Source organism: Lithobates pipiens, unplaced genomic scaffold (genome assembly GCF_037356315.1).
Source record: "Lithobates pipiens isolate NorthernLeopardFrog02 unplaced genomic scaffold, aLitPip1_a1.2 Scaffold_19, whole genome shotgun sequence".
Taxonomy (NCBI): Eukaryota; Metazoa; Chordata; class Amphibia; order Anura; family Ranidae; genus Lithobates; species Lithobates pipiens.
In genome coordinates this window covers 305,723,013-305,745,422 of record NW_027507764.1, presented here as the reverse complement: position 1 = coordinate 305,745,422, position 22,410 = coordinate 305,723,013, and positions in this window count along the sequence as shown.

Sequence of the window (22,410 nt, the reverse complement as noted above, 5' to 3'; positions counted from 1 at the left end):
TCATACTATATTGTATACACAGTTTCTTATCACCTTCACTTCCCCCGCTAATCATGGTACATTCCAAAATATGGCAATACTATGGTAATATCCTTAAATCAGTAAGAGGTGCATTCCTTATTTATGGTTTACTACAGGAAAAAACTACCTTCCATAAAATGAATTCTATGATAAAATGTCAAACAGATCTTAAAGCTTCCTTCACAAATACTCAGTGGACAAGAGCTATGAGACACACATATTCCACCACTCACTTTGTGAAAAACTGGGAGCTAGCACTTAAGATATCACATCGTTGGCATCTTACAATCTATAGATTAGTAGCCATATACAAAACAAGTTCTTCTTGCTGGCGTGGTTGCCGTACCTTGGTGACCATTTTAGACATGGACATGTAATAGCATTCGCAGTTTCTTGCTAAACGCATTCCTACTGGTTTCGGAAGTTATTGGCATTATTTCTCCCTCAAAGCCAGCTTTAGCTCTATTTAACATAGGCATAGACCAATTTCCACCTACATTTTGTGGTATAGTAACCAATATCTTACTCTCAGTCAAGCTAATTCTCACCAGGTATTGGAAACAAGATCTGGCTCCTAGCCTGTCAGAGATTGCGAATGTTACTCAACAACATTATATGCATGGAAAGTCCTTGAGTCCACAAACAAGTTCTTCTCATGCCTTCGAACATATAGGGACCATGGGTATCTCTGTATTCACCATAGGATCCAGAGCACCTTTGGTCCATGTTAAGATATATAAATATTAGTGTTAATGTTAGAGATTGTTTCATTTACAAAATATCCGGTGCTGCCTTATTATCTCTTGTTCGGATAACCATGACCCTGCTGATGTAGTTGTATTCTGGTAAATGCCTTACAATGTAATAACTTGAAAACAAGATTTGCCTAAGTACTCTTTACCCGCTATCTTTATCTTTGATACACATGCAGAACATAATTTTACCACAAATGATTATCCTACAATTAACAGCTGCATCCGTAAACCATTGAATGTTTATGTTTACTTGTATATTATAACAATAAAAACGATTGAATTATTTTTTTTTTAAAAAGTGATGTTTGATTAAAAATGTGCCAAAAATCTACCAGAACCTTTTAATGTGATTGTCCTTTATGCAGACGTATCCAAGGCGACTATGGGCAATTGCCAACAACTATACACTATAACAAAGGCACTTCAAAACCATCACATTCCCCATAAGTATGTGATGGGGCTGGTCACTCATAAATACCCATGCTGTGCACACACTCTCCGTTGGTCTCTAGCTACTGAGATCCTGGAGAATGATTCCTGAAAAAAGTCAGAGACCACCTTCTCCTCCTCCCCATCAAATGGAAGCTGACTGGTCCCTCCAGGATGCCTGCGTACACTGTTTGTATCTGTGACTCTGACTTTTCAATTTGCCTGGTGGAAGCAAACCTTGCTCTTGCCAGGCTAACCTTTGCTCCACTGGCTACAGTTTCAGGACTCTGTTGGAGGAAACCCCTCCCCCGTTGGATTTCATCAGCAGTTAGAGCCCATTCACACAGGGGCAACACGACTTGTAGGCGACTTGATCAGGCTACTTGGACACGACTTGACAGCGGCGACTTGGGACGACTTCAAAACGACTTGTGATGACTTCAAGCGCGACTTGGGACGACTTACAAGTCGCCCCAGGCCAGGCGACTTTTGCCGCGGCCAAGCAGAGAATGAGCTCAAGGGGAAACTCCACGGCAAATTTCTGAAAAAAATTTGGCGTGGGTTCCCCCTCCGAGAGCATACCAGGTCCTTAGGTCTGGTATGGATTCCAAGGGGAACCCCCTACGCCGAAAAAACGGCGTGGGGGTCCCCCCCAGATCCACACCAGACCCTTATCCGAGCACGCTACCCGGCCGGCTAGGAAAGGGGGTGGGGACGAGCGGGCGGCCCCCCCCCTCCTGAGCCGTACCAGGCCGCGTGCCCTCAACATGGGGGGGTGCCTTGGGGGAGGGGGGCGTGCGGCCCCCCCCACCCCAAAGCACCTTGTCCCCATGTTGATGAGGACAAGGGCCTCTTCCCGACAACCCTGGCCGTTGGTTGTCGGGGTCTGCGGGCGGGGGGCTTATCGGAATCCGGGAGCCCCCTTTAATAAGGGGGCCCCCGGATACCGGCCCCCCACCCTATGTGAATGAGTATGGGGTACAATGTACCCCTACCCATTCACCTGTGAAATAAAGTACAATAAAACACACAACACAGAGAAAAAGTATTTTATTGCACAGCCGGGGGTCTTCCGTCTTCGGGGTCTTCTCGCCGGACTCCTCCGCTATGTGTGTGTAGCTCTTTTGCCAGCGGAGGAGTCCGGCTTTCTTCCTCCCCGCCGCCGGCCTCTTCTCCCGACTTCGGGGGTCTTGTCCCCCTCTTCGGTTCTTCTGCCGGGCCACCGCGCCTGGTCCGGTGGCCCGGTCTTCTGTCGCCGTCTTCCGTTCTTCTGTCGCCGCCTTCGGTTCTTCTGCCGGGCCACCGCGCCTTCTTATAGCTCTTTTACAGGCGGTGGCCCGGTCTTCCGTCGCCGCCGCCGCCGCCTTCCGTTCTTCTCCTTCTTCTTCTCCTGGAGATGTTGACTCGACGAGCTCTCCGGCCGGAATGCCAGGGACGCGCTCCGCTGCCTCTTATATAGGGACAATGGGGCGGTGTCACATGGGTTGATGTCACATGGGTTGGTCACATGGGTTGATGTCACATGGTGACCCCGCCCCCTTACCATGTGACATCAACCCATGTGACCAACCCATGTGACATCAACCCATGTGACACCGCCCCATTGTCCCTATATAAGAGGCAGCGGAGCGCGTCCCTGGCATTCCGGCCGGAGAGCTCGTCGAGTCAACATCTCCAGGAGAAGAAGAAGGAGAAGAACGGAAGGCGGCGGCGGCGGCGGCGACGGAAGACCGGGCCACCGCCTGTAAAAGAGCTATAAGAAGGCGCGGTGGCCCGGCAGAAGAACCGAAGGCGGCGACAGAAGAACGGAAGACGGCGACAGAAGACCGGGCCACCGGACCAGGCGCGGTGGCCCGGCAGAAGAACCGAAGAGGGGGACAAGACCCCCGAAGTCGGGAGAAGAGGCCGGCGGCGGGGAGGAAGAAAGCCGGACTCCTCCGCTGGCAAAAGAGCTACACACACATAGCGGAGGAGTCCGGCGAGAAGACCCCCGAAGACGGAAGACCCCCGGCTGTGCAATAAAATACTTTTTCTCTGTGTTGTGTGTTTTATTGTACTTTATTTCACAGGTGAATGGGTAGGGGTACATTGTACCCCATACTCATTCACATAGGGTGGGGGGCCGGTATCCGGGGGCCCCCTTATTAAAGGGGGCTCCCGGATTCCGATAAGCCCCCCGCCCGCAGACCCCGACAACCAACGGCCAGGGTTGTCGGGAAGAGGCCCTTGTCCTCATCAACATGGGGACAAGGTGCTTTGGGGTGGGGGGGCCGCACGCCCCCCCTCCCCCAAGGCACCCCCCCATGTTGAGGGCACGCGGCCTGGTACGGCTCAGGAGGGGGGGGGGCCGCCCGCTCGTCCCCACCCCCTTTCCTGGCCGGCCGGGTAGCGTGCTCGGATAAGGGTCTGGTGTGGATCTGGGGGGGACCCCCACGCCGTTTTTTCGGCGTAGGGGGTTCCCCTTGGAATCCATACCAGACCTAAGGGCCTGGTATGCCCTCGGAGGGGGAACCCACGCCAAATTTTTTTCAGAAATTTGCCGTGGAGTTCCCTCTTGAGAGCTGATAATTCTGTCAAAGTCGCCTCCGTATAGACAGAGATCCGACTTGGAGGCGACCTCCATTGAAATCAATGGGTACCGGTCGCCTACAAGTCGGATAGAAGTAGTACAGGAACCTTTTTTGAAGTCGGAGCGACTTCAGTAGTGTGCATTAACACGGCTCTCATTCACTTACATTGATTTTTAAATGTTGTCCGACCTGAGGCGACCTGAGGCGACTAGGGGCGACCTGAAGTCGGATCAGGAGTTGCCCCTGTGTGAATGGGCTCTTATTCTGCACATTGAACCCGTACTGTTACTGTGTTCCCACTTCTTATCTATCCTCCCTACTCCACGCCAGCCTTAAGCCTGTCAAATGTATCCTTCCACCTTATCAACTTACTGCCTTAACCTGAAACTGTAACCCTAGATGATACGTGTCTGTGAGCAATAGCTCTCAAAAAGTACTCTTCCTGAATGTTGAAGCACCACCACACTCCCTAGTAACAACCCTGTTCCACTATGCCACTGAAATTAGTGTCTCTGAATGTTAAGGTTTTGAACAGCCCACAGAAAAGTGCTAACCTCCAAAAAGAACTCTAAAAATATTGTTGACGCATTTTGCACTGTCAATAACTTTGGCACTTAGACTCAAGGGTTATAACACAGTATTCCTCACTTCTGACCAAAAGAAAAATAATAGAGTATTGACAGCAATCCAGGATACCATTAAATTTCAACAACACTTCACCTATGCTGACTCACAAGGCCGATACCCAATGCTCACCTGTTCCATTGCTCAAATCATCTTCACTCTGGTCAATGTACAGTGTATGGCCTCCACTCTATGCAATTTTAAGTCTGCAAGTGTCTCTTTCAGAAAATTGATAGCCTGAAACAAGGTAGTCTTATCATTGGTGGCGATCTTAATATCGTTGTTGATCCTGCCATGAACACTTTCTCAAAACAACACCGCAACCGACCGGCCTTGAATCCACTGCTTCAGGATTCAGGTCTCTTTGATGTATGGAGAGTACAACTTCTCCCACTCACAGCTGTCCTACTCACACATTGACACCATCCTGATCGATAAAGGGACCCTTCAAAATGTCATGCAGTCCCACATCATTCTCATCTCATGGTTTGGATCACTCCTCCATCTCTTTCACCTTGGGTGACCTACAAACTACACCACTGAGACTCTGGGGATTGGACCCTTTCTTGCTAACAGACACTAAAGTTCAACTAGAAATTGCGGCTGAACACCAGTCTTTGAACCCAACGAATTGCCAGATATGAACACATTTGGGCTATGGTCAGCTTACAAATCTTACCTATGTGGAATCTTTATAAAAATGAGAAAGTGTTAAAAAGTTTGAAACTCTCTTTCGGGAGCTGATCTGGAAAAGGGGTCAGGCGAGGATCCGGCTCCAGGCACTACAGCTGCCAACGGACAGAGGGGGATTGGTGGTACCCTGCCCCAGGAATTATTACCTAGCAGCGCAGCTGCAGCACCTGGTGGGTGGCGATCAGGAGTGGGGGGTAACTCAAGTGGCAGAGCAATGTTGACAGAAGCCCTACACGGAACTCTGGTGGATGTGCTAGAGGCAGGTTCTTTTCAGCACAAGGACCCCATAACAAATATGATGAGTAAAGTATGGAAAACAGCAAAAAAGCTGATGGGATGTACAGGATGGTCAGAATATAAGCCCCTGTGAGATAATAAGAATTTACAGGAAGTATTATCAATCGGGAAAATTAACACATGGGAGAAGAAGGGCATAACTAGTCAATTATACGATGGTAGAATTTTTAAGACATTTACTGACCTAAAAAGGAATATAATATACCGCAGCATTTATTTTATCGATATTTACAGCTCCGGCATGCTCTGGTAGCACAGTTTGGCTCACAGATACCTGAGTGGGATAAGACACCCCTACCTCAGAAGATACTTAAAATAGATAAGTCTAGGGGATTTATATCCACTATATATGAACTATTATGTAAAGGCCCCGATACGGAATCTGGCTTGGCTAAGCAAAAGAAGTAAATGGGAAGAGCACATGGGGGAAATCACAGAGGAACAGTGGAGGAGAATACTGGAATTGGGACCATTGATATCGGTTTCTCCGTCACAAAACGTATCACACTTGATGTTGGTATATAGGGCTTATTTCACCCCTAAGAGGTTGTTGTCGTTCGGAAGGAGGACGGATGCTAACTGCCCTAGATGTCAAGGCTTTGGGGACCTCATACACATGATGTGGAGGTGCCCAAAGTTGTTTTGGTATTGGGAAGAAATAGTTGAAACTATAAATAAGACTTTTGGGACTAAGTTGGATTTGGACCCCAAAACCTGTATATTAGGATATAGGAGAACTCCAGGGGAACAGAAGAACACTACACTTGCAGTTATACACTGCTTATTTCAAGCACGAAAATTGATAGCACAGAAGTAGCAGTCCGAGAGAGCACCTCTTTTGAGTGAATGGAATCAGGTTATTAATGATCTAGTGTGGAAGGAGAAGACGGTATATATACGTAGGGGAAATCTTAGAGGTTTTGAGAAAATATGGAGACCCTGGCTGAATGAAATAGGGCACCCACTTGATTAATAATAGTAGAAGAGGAAAAGGCTTGGAGTAAAGATAAATGATAAGGTAATCTAAAAATTGAGGTGTGAAACACTTGAAGTTAAAACAGAATGAGATAGTAACCAACTGGGAATAAAAGAGAAATTAAAGTAAAGAGGAACAAGGGCTTAAGGGGGAGGGGGGAGAGGGGGGTTGGGAGATAAAGGGTGTAATACTTATGTATATAAGAAAGTACAGGATAAAGTAAAGTAGAAAGGCCTGAAGATAATTGGTTAATACATTTTATTGTTTTATGCCTATATGCTGTATTATGACATTTTGTATGAAAGAATAAAAAACAAATAAAGTAAAAAAATATAAAGAAACCTCCCTATTCATTTATATCAAACAGAGGTTCACAGAGTCTAAAAAGAAAAAAGATTGTCAGATCATGTTAGCTTATCCAAGTATGGTCAAATTGGGGGTTCTTATTTGAATGGATTAGACCTTTTTTGGACTGGGAGGTCTAAAGCATATCTAAAGTCAGAAAGTTTTTTTTTTTTTAGATTTGGATAGAGTAGATAATGATTGAAAAACTATGTATGTTTTTTATTTTTTTCCATCTGTCTCTGTGCTTATCTATGATTAAGCGCATCATTCTGTGCAAAACGCATCTGCCTCGATTGCCGTTCTTCCTGTGGTGTATCACTTTTTTTATTGATCAAGAATAAAGGACTCATATCCATAAAAAAAAAAAAAATGAAAATAAAATAAAATGAGAAAGAGCGTTAGATGCCAGAAAACCCAACAGATTTACAAGGTCTTGTACCAAATAGCCCAACCAGAAAGATTTAACAAAACACCCCCTGCCCATAAGCAAGCCACTGAGCTCCTAGAGCTGAGACAAAAACTAAGGACCCTTCTGCTGCATAAATTTGAATGCAAATTTAAGCATTCCAAAGCCAACTTTTATTCTTTGGACAACAGAGTAGGGACACTTTTAGCCAAGCAGATCAATGCCCAACATATAAAAGCTAAAATGTCCTCCCTCCTTCATCCCACCTCAAAACAAAACTTGGCTAGCCCACAAGACATTGCCAATGTGTTTAGTGATTACTAAGCATCCTGAAATAACCTCAAATATGACCCACTCACTCCCAAACCTACTGATGAGCGTATACATGACTTCTTGGCTTTCCAACAACCTACCTTCAATTTCAGAGGATCGATCTGAATCCCTCTCCCAATCATTTACAATGGATGAAATATTCTGTACAATCAGGACCCTCCCCCTGCATAAGTCTCCGGGAGAAGCTGGGTTCACAAATGTTTTCTATAAAAAAATGTGCTGATATTTTGGCTCCTAAACTTACAGACTTTTTTCAATGCTGCTGGTTCCTCTGGCTCTTTACCTACAGATATGCTGCATTCTATAGTATCCTCTATTCCCAAACCAGGGAAAGACACCTCTCTCACTTACAATTACAGACCAATCTCTCTTTTATATACTGATGTTAAATTGTTAGCTAAAGTTATTGCCAATAGACTGATGGCATTCCTCCCTGAGCTAGTGCACCCTGACCAAGTTGGTTTTATCCCTGGCAGGTAAGCCCCAGATGCAACTACATATATACTCAACTTCATCCACCATGCCACACGCACTCAAACGCCTTCTCTTGGCGCAGAGAAGGCGTTTGACAGAGTTCACTGGAACATCCTCAAGGCAGTGCTTACTAAATTTGGCATAACAGGTTGGTTCCAAGATGCAATCCTTTCCTTATACTCCAATCCATCAGCTAGAGTCCTCACTGTGGGGGGCATGTCCACCCCATTTGAAATATCCAATGGAACAAGACAGAGGTGCCCCCTCTCGCCAATTATTTTTGCTCTACTGATGGAACCTCTGGCCTCCAGAATCAGACTCGACCCACAAATATCAGGTATTTCCTGCAATGGTGTTAATCACAAAATCATCTTGTTCGCTGACGATGTGGTCCTTATGATCACCCTCCCCCTTCTGTCATTAAATTAAATACAAGACACCCTTCCCCAATTCAGTTCTGTATCTTTCTATAAGCCTAATGCCACTTCCCATAAAACTCCCACCTCAGCTTTATTCCCAACTAAGGTCTAATCTATTTTACACGTAATACAGATTACCCCAAACTAAATCAACTGATTGACTTGAACTACCATGCCTTCTCACAAAGCCTGCCCTCCCTTTTAAAATCACTATGCTGTGCAGGTCTTTCCAAACTTAGGCGTATTGCCATCCTGAAAATGATTGCACTGCCCAACTTTCTCTACTTGTTCTCTATGCTAATCATCCCTATCCCCCAATCTCTCCTAGCTTTGATTCAGAGCCAACTAACTAAATTTATCTGGGACTCCAAGCCACCCAGATATGCTAACTGTATCCTAACCTGACCCCACAGTAAAGGTGGAGTGGGCCTACACCACATTAGTAACTGCTACTACACCTCCATTTTAGATCAACTGTATTATTGGTAGCACCCTACCTCTGAAACCATGGAAGCCTCACTTTCATACCCTGCTACTTTGACTGACTAACTGAAACTTAAAGGGTAACTCCACTTTTGTGAGGAAAAAAATAGCAAATAAAGAAAAAATAATATAGCATATACAATTGCAACACAAGTCATATTGTAATTGAATGTAATTAAAAATGACCTTTCATGTGTTCTGTGCACAGAATGTGTACAGAATACCCCCCAGAAACACAATTTTCTGCTTTCGTGATTAGCTCACTACTTTTACTAGAAGTCTGCCCTAAGATACAAGTCAGATTTTGGATATTCTCTGCAGCAAAAAATTATTTTTTTGTGAGATACTTTCAATAGGAAATCATGGCTAAAGGGATGCAGGCCCCCTCACTACAGGTACACAGCTGATGATAATTACGAAACCACTCCCATTAGACTCACTCTGCACGGGGCACAGAGGAACAAACAGTGATTTCTTCAGAATAACAAAAGGTGGGAATCTGCAACCAAGTTTGTTAACGTGCTTGTAATGTACATAGATCACCCAGAGGTGAATGTTTTTTTTTTTTTTCAACAAAACTGGAGTTATGCTTTAGGCTGTGGAAAACCTCTGAAATCCCCCCACCATCTCAAACATTATTGCTGATTTCAACTTCCAATGCAAAATAGAAAAACTTGTAGCTAGAAAAAACCTTCACTAGGAAAGTTTACAGTTGCATGGTCGCATTGCATCCAAAATGTAATGGTCAAGTAAAAAGTTAATGCGTCTAATGTTCGTTAGTTTCTACTGCTTCTAACTGGTTCCCCATCCCTCCCTTCCATCTAGATCCCTATAGAACCAGTGTCTAAGGACTACCAATTTTACTCATTGACTGTTTTCTTTTTCTAGAACTGTTAATATGATGCTCCTATTCCTAGAATATGTTTTTGTAACTATTGGTATGGCTTTTTTCATTCATTTCATGTCCCTTTTGTTAAACTTCAATAGAGAAATATTGAAATATTATAAAAAAGACTATGACTAAAACTAAATTGAAATTTAACGTGAAAATTAATACTGATTGGAATTCAGGCAACTATACCGACTTATCTCTGTTTGCTAATTTGGCCATCAAGTGACAGAGGCTGCAAATCTTTATCACATCTATGCCTTGCCCCTATGCTTAAAGGAAATGTAATCTGAAATTTTCCCTTTCCTCCCCCTGCTCAATTTTATTTAAAGATTTGTATAATCCTGTACTCCTAGATCAGTGATGGCAAACCTTTTTGAGCACCAGTGCCCAAACTGAAATAAATAAGTTGGTTTTGTGTTGCAAAGTGCCAACACAGCAATTCACAAATTCACAAGTGGGGGGGGGGGGGGCTGAGCGCAAGAGAGGTGTTGTGTGAGAGAGATGGGGGTGTGTGTGAGAGAGAGAGGGGGTGAGAGGGGGTGCGAGAGAGAGGGGGGACAGAGAGAGTGAGGGGTGTGAGAGAGATGTTGAGAGGGAGGGGGGCTGAGAGAGAGGGGTGTGACAGAGATGCTGAGATGGAGGGGGCTGAGAGAAAGAGGGAGGTGTGAGAGATATGCTGAGAGAGGGGGGAACAGAGGGGGGAGAGGGGCTGAGACAGAGGGCGGGGGAGAGAGAGAGGAGTGTGAGAGAGAGGGGGAACAGAGAGAGGGAGAGGGGCTGAGAGAGAGGGAGGGGGGCAGAGAAAGAGAGAGAGAGAGAGAGAGGAGTGTGAGAGAGAGGGGGGACATAGAGAGGGAGGGGGCTGAGAGAGAGGGAGGGGGACACAGAGAGAGGGGTGTGAGAGAGAAGCTGAAAAAAGGGGGACACAGAGAGAGAGAGAGGTGTGATAGATATGCTGAGAGAGAGGGAGAACAGAGAGAGGGAGGGGGGCTGAGAGGGGGGACAGAGAGATAGAGGGGTGTGCGAGAGATGCTGAGAGAGAGGCGAGCTGAGAGAAAGGGGGGGGCAGAGAGAGGGAGGGTGGACAGAGGGAGAGAAGGGGGCAGAGAGAGAGAGGGGTGCAAGAGAGAGGTGAACCGAGAGAGAGGGGGAACAGAGAGAGGGGGGGGCTGAGAGAGCAGGGGGACAGATAGAAAGGAATGTGAGAGAGAGGGAAGGGTTCAGAGAGAGGGGGACACAGAGAGGAGGAATTCTGAAAAAGAGGGTGGCTGAGAGGAAAGAGAGATCTCTAGCTCTGTCCTATTCTGAATTCCCTGCTCTGCCTCCCTGCCCCAGTCTTTGTCTGCAGCTAGTTAGTGTATAATTGTGCCTGGTACCTGTCTCCATCCTTGATGCAGGAGAGCTCCCTGCTCTGTTCCATCCAGCTGCTCCCTCACAACCTGCACCTCCCACCTGTCCTCGTCTTCCAGGCCCACAGTCAGCCTGTTCTCTGGGCCTCACTGTTGAAGAGGAGGTTTGACGAATCCAGGCTCCGGAGGCACCAGGGATGCTGCGCCTGCTGCGTCCCTCTTCAGCCGTCAATTAAGCAGTGAAGCTCTTCTCTTCTTCCCGTGCTCTCAGGCCTGTAGCCTTCCACGCAGAGACTGCGAGGCTGCCCACGCACTCATGCAGACAGTTTACTGCACCTCACTTGCTGCCGACGTTGTCCCCACCGTGAACCTGGACCCTCCTGCATGCCCACAGAGATGGCTCTGTGTGCCAGCTGTGGCACGCGTGCCAGAGGTTCGCCATCACTGTCCTAGATAGTTTATCACATACCCAAATGCTACCCTGGGCTAAGGTGGATGTATTTAAATTATGTCATCTCTGTAACCCACTGTTTCAAAAAATCCATCTCTTCAAAGAATTACAGTCTAATAAAAAATGATGGTCAATATGTTTTACTCTTATCTTCATTTCACACACTATTTTTTTTTTTTTTTATGGAATCTTCTTTAACACTAGACTGTCCTACCAAATTTGAGCATGTATGTGTTCAGGATTCATTCCAACAACCTTTAATTCTCTCTATTTATCAAATTCTTCATGAAGCTCCTCTGCTGACTAAGGACATCCATCTTTATATAAGGAAATGGGAACAGCCCTTCAGTGCCCCAGAACCTTAAATGCTGGAATAAAATATTGGACTCGGCTGCTAAATTATGAAAATGTGTGGTACGTAAGGAGAACGTATATATATATATGTTTTGGTATAAAACCCCTGAGCAATTACATGCTTGTTATCCAAGGTAGTCGGAGGGTGTGTTTGAAATGCCAACAGGGTTTCATATCTTTTGGCTATGCCTCCAGATTCAAACCTTCTGGCAATTTGTTTCCTTACTCCTATGAGGGATTTTGGATTAGAACAACAACAAAAAAACGTTAGGAATTGCCAAATACAAATTTAAATAAATACAAATATCCAAAAAGGGGAAAATAAGTTAAAGTGCAAAATCCATATTTGAATGGAATTAAAAGTGTAAAGTTCATACAAAGTGTGCAATGAAAGTGCACAAAATATCGAAAATCTTATAAAGTGTACAGCAACAATATTAATAAACAATCTTGTATTCTTGCTAAATGTTATAAACAATCTTGTGCTCTTACCAAATGTCTTCCACTTTCCAGTAGGAGAGAATGGTCTTCCACCACCTTAATCACCATTTAAAAAAGCCTCTTACCACACTGCCAAGGCTTATAAATTTTAAATAGTCAATAGCATATGAATGATCTTCTCCATATGGTCTTCCAGCCTGATCCAACCGTCCTGGATGTTTCCTTCCCTGTAGATCCTGTCCACTTTCTCTTATGTTGTGTACAAATGACCGGACTTTTCGACGGACTGAATTCCGTTGGACTTTTCGACTGAGTTTAGACGGACTTCCGTCGAATCAGTCTTGTCTGCACACAATCACACCAAAGTCCGACGGATTCAACCGTGATGATGTACAACCGGACTATAATAAGGAAGTTCATAGCCAGTAGCCAATAGCTGCCCTAGCGTCGGTTTTGGTCCATCAGACTAGCATACAGACAAATGGATTTTGCGACCGGTCTTGAGTCCGTCGGAAAGATTTGAAACATGTTCTAAATCTCAAGTCCATCTGATTTTTCAACAGCAAAGGTCCAATGAAGCCCACACACGATCAAATTGTCAGACAGATTCATTCCGTCTGACCTTTGCTGTCGAAAAGTCCGGCCGTGTGTACACGGCATTAGGCCTTCTATTTACTGGCATGTCTAAAAGCACCAAGAAGCTTGCCGCTCATATTTTAACTGTAACCTGTAGACATATCCTTCCACAGGTTATCCAATAAAGCCTCTTCTCAGTTCTGTTTAATATTGCCAATATTCAATGGATGGAACACCCCATGGCCCAAGCCCAGGGTTTATTGGAATTATTTAAGAATGTAGGGGCACTCTGAGTTAGCTCACCCTATGGCCTCCCACTTCCACCAAAATGTTTTCAAAATAATTGATTAAATCCTCTCATTGATTACAGTCAGATTTTTTTAACTGCCCTTTCATGTGTACCTTTCTTTTGTGTATTTATTTATTTACCTTGAATAATTAATATCTATTATTTCAGATTGTGCTTCAATTTGATCTACAGACCTATTGTCATTTGATGTAATAGTTAAATAATTATGTGAGAATTTGTTATCCCAACTATTTACTTTCAACAATGGTATAATCCTATATGCAGATGTCTTCTTGTCATTCTTGTAAGATGACTTTTGTTGTATTTTGACTTTATGGTCAATAAGGATAATTTGTGCTACCTTTTTCCTATTCTTTGTAAAATTTGTACTTTGTACTGAACTGTTTGTTCTTGATTGTCTTCTAAAGATCTATAAAAATACAATAAAAAAAACACTTTTTCATATGTTATTTTATCCACCACTTGTACAAAACACAAATATAAAAAGGCACATATTGTAGATTAGTGTCAATTCAATTGTGGAAGAGGAATCAATTGCAGATCAAATCTTGTCCTAAAGGTGGTAAGTGTTTTTTGGTAGTTCATTTCCAAACATGTAAAAACATTCAAGCTTGCTTTTCATAAACTTTGCAAATTACTTTGAAACTTTTTGTGAAAATACACCATTAGCCCAAGGTATAAATTGTTCTTTTTCTATTCATTATTTTGGGGTATAATGATGTAGAAAGCCTGCCTACATCTGCAAACAGACTTTTGAAATAAATATTTAAAAGATGAAAAATACAAAGTTTGTGATATGGATATTTGGTCTATTTGTGAGATAAATCTTTGGTAGGTACTTGGCATCTTGCTTGAGATATGGCAGCTTTGTTTCTCGAGTAATTGCTTTTATTGGTAATAAATGTACTAATAATTTACCAACCATCAAGGTCAATGTCTTGGTGACAGCAAATGAGAAAAGTATGTATTTGGATGAATTATGACCTTGTTTGGAGTTATACACTGTCATTATATCATTGATTTCCTCATCATAAGTAGTTCATCAAATGCCCTGAGAGGCTTGTGATGAGGACATAAGCCAATTTATGACAGCAAAGGTAGAAAAATAAATTTGCAATCTGTAAATCTGTAACTGGAATTTACTGTTTCAAGCACTGACATAATTAAATAATGTTGGGGGATTGACTGAAAAAAATAGATGTCAGTAATGTTGCTCTGAGATTAAATTGTGGGTATTCATGTGGAACTTATAGAGCGATGATTGATGCAGACAGAACTACTGCAAGATTTTTATCTAATCTTAGTCTTTTAGAAGCATTTTTAAAGAGCTGGTTTAAAGCATAATGATTAATGATATTTTTATCAAAATGTTTATAATAAACATTTAAAAGCTACAGTTAGTTATATTGTTGTTATTATCGCTGTATTTGCCCCTAGTTATGATCTTTTCATTCTTTTTCAATAAGTAAAACAGAATAGAAAAGCAAAGGTTGGTAATAATTGACATAAAATGTAAATAAAAAGATGGGTGGCGTGGCCAGGCTATGGAAAGACATGTGTCTCCTCTGCTCCGCTTCCAGCGCAACTTCAGTCAGCTATAACAGGTACAGTTCCTGCTCTATCCAGTCCATACATGTCTCAGCACCAGTGGACACTCCCCCAGGGCTCACTGGTACAATACTTCTGGGAGACCCAATGGTTCGGGAGGGGAGGCTTCAAGATGGCACCAAAGCGGAAGGCCTCACAGCAACATGAGCCTCCACTCACAGACATGGTGGCATCCCTGATCCCGTCACTACAGTCGGTGAGTGACTCTGCACCGCCTGCTTCCCCAGGCTCTATGTCCTCCCAGGATCATGGCCCTGACCTTGCGGACCTGATGGGGGATGGTGACCTTAAATGCCATATCTGGTCCCTCCCTACTAAATCTGGAGCGTTTCAGGACCAGGGTGGAGAAAACGTTCTCACAGGACCTTGCTCAGCTGAAAACAGACACTACACACCTGGGGGGCAGGGTAGAAACCCTGGAACAGGGTCTTAATTATGCTCTCCCCCACATTTCCATGCTGCAGGACAGATGCATTGCACAAGATCAAAAAGGGGCCGTGATATCCCAGCTAGATGACTTTGAAAACTGTAGCAGGCACGCATATTCACATCTGTGGCCTCCCGGAAGCTACTCCACCTAGAGATATCATCCCCACCCTGGTTGGAGTGTTCAATGAACTATTGGGGCTCCCTGATGCTTCCTCTATTGAAATTGGGTGCATAGAGCTCCGAGGCCACCCTCCCAGGATCCTGAGAACCCAAGGGACATTATTTGCAAGCTCCATAAGTATACACTGAAAGATCGCATTATGCGAAAAATGTGGAACAAACCACCCTTTGATTTTGATCGGGCAAAGCAGTTTTTCTACCAAGGTCTTTCCAGGTGCACCCTTATGCAATGCAGGGCTCCGTCATCCAGGATGCTGGTCTCACTTACCATTGGGACTTCCCTTTTAGCCTACAAGTGATGAAATAGGGGTGACAGGTTATGCTACGCAGTAAAGATGATTTACTGCAATTCCTCTCTGCTTTGGAGCTCAGAGATGTGGACTTCCCAGAATGGAGCTGCAATCTGAATCTTCCTGCTGTCTCCCTTCCCCAGCCATGGCTGACCGCAAGAAGCAAAGGCCGCTCCAGGGGCAACAAATGCCATACTTCTGGCACCTCTCCTGGCCCTCCTATCACCAGGGACTGACGGAACTTTTTTGTGTGGTTTCAGGTGCCCAGCAATTTTCTGGGCCCAGCAATTCATGGTCTTGATGGGCCAGGTTCAGATTTCATAGCCCTGAACTCAAGTTTAAGTACTGGGAATGTGCCATTGTTGTTTTCTTTATGTTGCAGGTTTACTTTTTCTTCTCCAGGTGTAAGACTATGGACACGAATAATTAGCACCCCCTGTTCACTTATTGACACCCTATAGAGGCGGTGGATGGAGCTTGGGCTCTTCATTCTCTCCATGATGGTGTAAGTTCCCCCTGTAGGCCTATCTGAATTGGGTGTAGATCCCATACGGGATGGTGGGCTGAGGCCCTGGGTCCTCCTTACAGCTGGGGTGTGCCCTGAGCCTGGCCTACTGTTATTTCTAGTAGCAGGCCGGTTAGATCCCACTTGCAATGATAGGTTGTATTCTCTAACGTTTTCTGTTGCCTTGATTTATATTTTAATGTTTTTTTTTTTTTCTGTTTCCTTCCTCCTTTCTGTCTGGAGTTTTCTAGGGTACGCTACCTACTACTTCTTCGCTCACACCATCATCTTTGAAGCTCTTCCAGTCCAAAAACATTCCTAGATTTCAATGGCATCTAGTAAGGTAATTTATTATAAGGTAAGCAAAGCAAACTATGGGTAGAATTGAAAAGGCTAGGGGCTCAGGTATGTTTTTTCCACAGGAGACACATTTTACTTCCCAGTCCACACCTAAGCTACCCACCCACCTATTTAACCAATAGTTCTTGAGCACACACATGGTCCCTAAGCCAAAGCTATTCACAAATTGTGCCCCTTCTACCTATAGGCCATTTTTTGGACCCTCTGGGCAGGTTTGTCTTCCCGAAAGGAAAAATATCTGAGACAGTATACATTTTTGCAACTGTGTACGCCCCCAATGCCCCCTTTTGGATGCCACTCTAGAGCAGCTAGCTCAATTTAAAGAGGGCCATATGATTTTAGGGGGTGTTTAATTGAAGCCCGGACCCCTTGCTTGACACATCCCATAGCCGTCCCACACATTCGTACGCTTTTCTTAAACATTTTTTAAAAACCATCTCTTCGATAGCTGGCAGGTATTATTTCCCTCGGACAGGGACTACAGCTATTATTCTAAGGTACATGATGTATACACCCGCATCGATCTCCTCTATGTGGACCAGTTTACCCTTGACTTACTGCGGATGATATCCATGGAGAATATTACTATCTCAGACCATGTGCCAGTGTCTGCTACCTTTACCTTGCCACAAAGCACCCACAGTGCATGGTTTTGGCGACTGAATGAAAATCTCCTGGATGACACTGTAGTGGTGACGGGGGTTTCTGATACTCTCACTAATTACTTTAGGGAGAACTGGCGATGTTGGCAAGGGGATGATTTGAGAGGCATACAATGCTCTGGTTCATGGTGAGCTGATTTTGCAGGAGGCCAGATGCAAGAGAGCACGTGGCATACTGACTTTCAGAGGGTCCTGGATGCCCTCCAGCAGGCAGAACGGGATCCTGAAGCATTGCTGGAACTGAGAGATCTTTTCTCAAGCTTACTGGACTGCAAAGCCTGCAGGCAGCTTTGTTACTTCTCTCATAAATAATATGCGCATAGTAACAAGTGTAATAGGATGCAGGCCAGAGCCAGTAGAAGAAATGAGCGCCATAGGCGCATCATTTGACAGATAGATCCCCTTGCTGGCCTATAAAAGACTGACTTTGTCTGAAGTTGCTGGATTGTCGTCAGCTTCCTGTATTCCTGAACCTCTGTGTTATTCCTTGGATCTTTTGTTCTTGACCCGGCTCATTCCAGACCTGTTGACCTCCTCTCCTGGCTCATCCCCTGGCTTGCTCCTTGACCTTCCTTCTGATGATTATCCCTGCATGCTTGCTATATGGACTTTGCCTCTGCCTGATTACCCGTGCATGGCTCCGGCTTGCTATTTAGACTTTGCCTTTGCCTGATTACCTGTGAATGACCCGGCTTGCTATATGGACTTTGCCTATGCCTGATTACATGTGCATGACCTCGGATTGCTATATGGACTTGCTCCTGCTTGATTACCAGTTTATGACCTCAGCTTACTTCATGGATTTGCTCTTGCTTCTTGCCATCCTATGTTTGACCCTCAACCGAGTGTCTACAGGCCATCCTGTGTTTGACCCTCAGCCGGATGTCCACTGTTGTCCTCTAAAGCACAGTTTATTCCAAGCACATCTGGGAGTTCATGATTGCACCCAGACAAAATGGGATATTGCAGGTCGTAAAGCACAAGATAACTACCTTAGGGCTGTCCACCTTGTCCATTGGGCATGCACCAGCTCAGCACCCAGTTCTTACCTCATCCTATCCACGGATACAGAGACGGCCTTTGACCAGACCCTGGTACTGGGCCCGTACAAACTGACCTGGATTGTGGCTTTCTATTCCACCCCCTGTGCCCAGGTCTATGTGGATGATGTGTTGTTCCACTTAACAGAACCTCTGATCTCTTTGCCAAACCTCATGAAGGAACTCCATTAATCTGGGGCACTATCTAATTTTAAAATGAATTATTCGAAATCTGAGATTCTGCCAATTGTGCTTTCCCCTCCGCTAGCGTGCAGTTTACAGGCGGTGTTCCCCTTTATATGGACTAAGTCCTCCATAAAGTACTTAGGTATTCAACTCACTGACGCTTTGAAACTCTTTTCCATAGTAAATTTCCCACCCTACTAGCAGTGGTTAGAAAGGTCCTTAAAAAGTGGACCAAAAGTGCTTTTACCTAGCTAGGAAGCGCGAACATCATTAAGATGAATATCCTCCCCAAGTGCTCTTCTATTTGCAGATGTTGCCAGTGCTTTTGCCAAAAAGTCCTTTTTCTTAACAATCACCAGTATGCTCTTTGATTTTGTGTGGAATGCAAAGAGACACTGCATAGCTACGGGAGTGCTGAGGTACTTAAAAAAGGCTGGAGGCTTAGGTATACCGGATATCAGGAGATATTATAGGGCTATCTTTCTCCAGAAGATATTGAACTGACATTTCCATACCAGATCTCAGCTCTAGATATCCTTGGAAAAATGCTTGGCAGGTAGGAACCTAGCTTATGCCGTGTGGCTGCCAAGGGAACACACGGAGTTGTCAGACCCTACTTCCCCCCTAACATCCCAGGCTCTTAAAGTTTGGGATCAGGTCAACAGTTTATACTTATTGTGCCCCCCTGTGTTCCCACTGGCCTTACTCGGGGCAGATGGCATTCTTTAACCTTATGTCAGATTGTTGCTTCTCAAAGTGGTACAATTGTTTTGCATAGAAATTTGGCATTTTATATTGTAGGCCTGTAATTCTTAGCAATAGCACACTTAAATGTGTCAAAATAAGAGTCTAGTAGATTTCCCGGGTATGATAAAGTTTGAAACCCAAAATCATGAATTATAATATAATAAATAACTATAAATAATTATAAAAAATAATAATATAGTAATAATAAGTTACATACAGCAGGGCTGACAGGAAGCAGATGTGTGTGTCAGCAGCTCCGGCCATCCAGGCCACCCAGCTGTCCATGATTCATCCTCGGACCCCCCTAGCAACATGTACCAGGACAACAACACATAAGGGGGCCACTCTGGGCCCCACACAACTCAGTGCAGCCCCCAGCTCTATATAGAGTCGCCCGCAGACAACAGCTGGACGCCTTGCCACAAGCCTGCCATCCACATAGGATAGACCACGGCTCCAGTCAGCCAATCCACTTCACCACTCTCCTCCATCCTGTCCCCGGCAGACCCGCAGACTCTCTCCAACCCGGACCCAACCCCATCATCATCGGACCGGACCATAGCCGTACAGGGAGCCTTCAATCACCGGGAGAGCCTGCGGATCAGGCCTAGCTCTGCAGCCATCTTAGTCCACTCAGACGTGGCCACATCACCTCACCGGCCAGCTACACTCAGCATCGGACCCCCAGAATAGTTGCACCGGGCTCCCTGCCCCACCCAGCCCCTACTCAGCTCACCAGGGCACCATCCACAGCCACTGACTGGTTTGTCTCCTCTCTTGCTGGCCTTTACGTAGGACAACTACAGCTGCAGCCTAGCTCCGGCCTTGTGTTGGCCAACCGCCACAGTGACCACCACAGCACTCCCCCACTATTCGTTCAGCGGGCCAGCAGGCCCTTTCCTACCACAGAGCTCCCCCTCCTTTAAAGGACCACTGTAGCAGCACTGGGACATATCGAGGGCCAGGATAACCACGGCTCAGGCCTAGCCCCGGCGACCATCTTGATCCACCCTCTCTTCATTCCGTGACTGTCCCCGGTCAGGTAAGTACTTCAGGGCACCTATCAGCAATTGATCCAGGGTCCGTTCACCTCTTGGGGGGTCAGGAAGGATTTTTCCCCTGCTGTAGAAATTGGCCAGCTCAACAAGGTTTTTTTTGCCTTCTTCTGGATCAACGGGGGGGCGGGTAGGTTAGCGGGGTTCACTGCATCGCCACCACCTGATCTATTCACACCATTATCAACACCATCAGCATCACCACCCCCAGGAGCAGCTGCACCTCGCAGGACCATCATCTTCTCAGCAACCCCATCACCCATACAGCAGTTTCATTATCATATCATACCATCAACATCGAGTTTTCTCATCATGTGCAATTTCAAATACTCAGCAGACACCCTCCACAGAATAAGAAATACCACCTCAACATTACCAACTTCCATTCAAAAAATACTATGAAAAGAACAATTACTAAGGCTCAATCTACAATCAACCACCAAACATAGGAAGACTCAAATTCAACCACAACACTTAGCATGCACCCGTCTGCAACACCATACTAACAGAATTGGTGCCAGAGAACTACAGTATCCTAACGGAGCATAACATTGGAAAAAAAAAGAGGAGGACTAGCAGTGATCTTCAAATCTCTCTTTGCGCTTGTCAAACCAACTCTACAGAACTCAGTGCCTTTTATGGAGACTCTTACTCTACATCTCCAAACAACACCCCAAGACACCATTCACATACTGCTATGCTACAGACCACCAGGACCAAAGACAAATCTCCTGATACCCTTCACAGAATGTATTTCGATACACATCTTGTAAACCAAGAACGGTGTGGTTCTCAGGGATTTCAACCTCTGGGCAAACACCACCAAAGACCCCATCGCCACCGCCTGCATCAACCAACTGGAAGAACTAGGTCTGCAGCAATTGATAAATGCCCCCACACATGGTTCAAGGCACATCCTGGACCTCATCTTCAAACAACATATTGTGGACATCAACATACTCGAAAATGTACCACTATCATGGACGGACCACCACGGTATCACATTTAAAATCGCCTCCAACACCACCCTCCAAAAACCAAACCACTCAATAACAACACGCTGGACCAGATCTCATAAGAAGTTACACTCGGAACTCTTCAAAACCACATTATCAACCAAACTAGCAATGCTAAATTTAAACCACTCAATGGAACAAACACTCAGCTCCTTAAAGTGAGGCGCCCCCTAAAAATAAAAAAATTAAAAGACAGCAGCTACAAATACTGCAGCTGCTGACTTTTAATAATCGGACACTTACCTGTCCCAGGGTCTAGCGATGCGGGGGAATGAAGCCCCCCTCGTTCCCGATTCGCTCACGGTGCCAGAATTCTTATTGTGGGCACCCGGCTGTGGCTTCACAGCTGGGCACCCACTGCGCATGTGCGAGCGGCGCCATGATACGCCGCACAGTCATCTGGGATACGTGACAGGTCCCAGATGACTGTGCGACACCCAGGGACGTTGCTAGGTGTCAAAACGACCAGGGGCTTCAGACCAAAGGCCAATAGTGGCACCGCGGGGGGACCCGGGGTGGTCAGGTCGCGGGTGTGTTTGGCAGAGCGATGGGGTTGTGTGGCGGGGGTAAGCTAACTTGCTGGTTGCTGCCTGGCTCAATGATACATCAATGTATGACTCACCTACCTGACATACATACACTGATGGACAGTAGAGACATACATACACTGACCTCACCTTACCGGCTACCTGACATACATACACTACACTGACCTGGCTAACTGACATACACTGAGCTCACCTATGACGAGTATTATATATGCCTATGTTTAAGTCAGTATTAATCGTATGCAAGGAGCAAAAATAGAATATATGCATGGGCATTTCGCACACATATTCCCTTTGGCAGAAGAGTAAACTTAGACTCAATTAAAAAAATATGCATGCAAAATTTCTTAATAAGTTGTATTTTTATTATACTTTAAACAAAGTCATCAACATTCAATATATGGGTGGGTGAGAGAGTCACGCTATGTCTCCTCTAATATTAAAAAACACAACTAGAAACATACAGTATCCCCTCCCACAGAATTAAGTATATTACATTATAATATCCAACACTGTGCATGAAAGTTTACCCCGTATTGATGCCCACCATATACTCTAAAAAGTATGCGAGTGAATCCCCTCTTGT